This window comes from Loa loa, assembly GCF_000183805.2.
Source record: "Loa loa unplaced genomic scaffold supercont3.418, whole genome shotgun sequence".
Taxonomy (NCBI): Eukaryota; Metazoa; Nematoda; class Chromadorea; order Rhabditida; family Onchocercidae; genus Loa; species Loa loa.
In genome coordinates, this window is record NW_018108598.1 from 19,799 (window position 1) to 22,179 (window position 2,381).

The following is a 2,381-nucleotide window of genomic DNA, read 5'->3' on the forward strand; positions in this document are numbered from 1 at the left end:
CCTAACACACACACACACACACACACACACACACACACACACATATACACACACACACACACACACGCATATAACTTACGGTCTGCTCATCCAAAAGCGAAAAGTGACAAATTGGTTTTACATTGTATAACAGATGTCTGACATCATTAAGAAGAAGAACGAATTAGTTACTGGAAAAGGGACAAATCGATATATCAACTTTTTGCAACTTTCAAATTGCTTCAAGTTTCAAAACATTCAACCATTTATTTCTCCATATTAAATGACTTTAGCAATTTATTTCTTAATATTAAGCGTTGTTAGCAATTTTTTTTTTTTCACGAAATTACGATAATTAGTTTACTTCTTTTTGTGATATTATCCAATATTCTTTTGATGTATGTATGATAAAATTCACTGATAATACTATTTAATTGATTGGATAAAGAAATTAAATTTTATACAAAATTTTCATTTAAATTCTTGTAACATATAGGAGAGGAAGTAATTATTGTTTGGTATGATATTTTAATGATTTTAAAGATGAAATTAGCAAGAAATATAATAAAAATTTTGTAAATTATTAATAAAAAAAACACTTATGAGAAAGGCAATTTTGTTACATTTAAAAGGAAAACTATTAAAATTATATAAGAAACTAATGATGATAATATGCTAATATTTATTCGAAATTTTTAAGCAACAAACTAATTCGTTTGATTTTTTCGTTTATTGTTACGAAATATCTTTTTGAAGAAATTCATGAAAAATATATTTCATTGAATATACACACTTATGATTTTGTTAGATTATTGCCTTCCAAAAGGATCAACAGCAATTAACCATATAAAACATATATCAATCTAAGGAAAAACTTATGATTAAGAAAAAAAAAATCATACAACTGTTTGCTATATATTACAGAGCAAACAGCACGAAGGTCCGAATGATCAAACTGCTTTTCTTCATCTTTTTGATTCATTCCTCATTCCTTCCTTATCATAAAACCATTTCTTGAATAGATTATTTCCTTTTTGCCTTATCATTTTCTAGTAATTACTGTAGAACAAACCCTATAGTTTTTATTGTTTTGCAAATATTTTAATTAAAAAAAAAATCACATTACATTTTATCAACTTTAATATTTTATGAAAAATAAAATCTAAAACACCTTTCAATTCACTATTGAAAGGTTATCATATATAACAATGAAATAAAATGTTTCATGCCGATGGGAATCAACAGAATTTGTAATTTCAAAATACTCCTAAGAATTGCGTCATTAAAAACGCAATTTCACAAATTTTTTTCAATTCACAAGCAAAGCTGAGAAGTGAACAACAAATAGAAATGTGCAATAAGATTTCGGAAGATATAAAATAGCTCAAAACGAATTTCAAATAAGCGTTTGGAAGAATTACGACCTTTTCTGACAAAAAGTAGACAAAGCAAGCGAAATCAGGTAAGAGATATGAAGGAGAATTATTGAAGGCATAAGTTTAAAGGTAATAAGAAACATTAATCATCGTTTCATTTGTTTCGAAGTATCGTAAAATATCAAAGATTGCTGAAAAGGCTATTAAGCATTATATTTTATAATCGATTATATCCCTGCAATTAACGACTACAGTATCCTTCCAAGCATTTAGTTAAACTTCACTTAAAAAAAAAGAAAACAGCTTCATTTTATGAAAGAGAGCTTAAAAGTATTATAAAATATGAAGAATGACTTATAGTAAGTGAAAAGAACATAGAAGACAAGATGCAGCACAGATAGTAGATTACATAATTCACATACATTTGGAATCAATCAGTCACTTTAAGTGATCAAAACAGAAGCAATAAGAACAAAGGAATAAGGCCTTAGGCATAGTAATAGATAGCAATAAAGCAAGTAATCAGAAAAATTGTCTGAAAATTTATGAACAGTTTGTTAATTCTGACCAAAAAATTCTAAATTTGTAACTTTTATAATTAAATTTGTGGTATTTTAGGAAACTCCAAAGACCTATGGATTTATGCTCATAAAATTTTACTTATTATGTTTAATTATTCCCACTCACTAGTTGCACCGCTCTATAAATGTTCTCGATCAAATAGTATACTGCTGAATTTTCTTCAAATGCTAAACAGAACACTAATCTCTCCTATAATGATAAAACGATCAACAACAGAATGCTACCCTTTCTTTGTTCTTTATCAGATATAATTTCATAAAAGTGATTATAAAATCATGGGTGGTTTCACTAAGTGTAAATTAGTAAGCTGAACATGAAGAAAATGATGTTAAGATAAATATATATATATATATATATATATATATATATATATATATATATATATATATATATATATATATATATTATTATATATATATATATATATATATATATATATATATA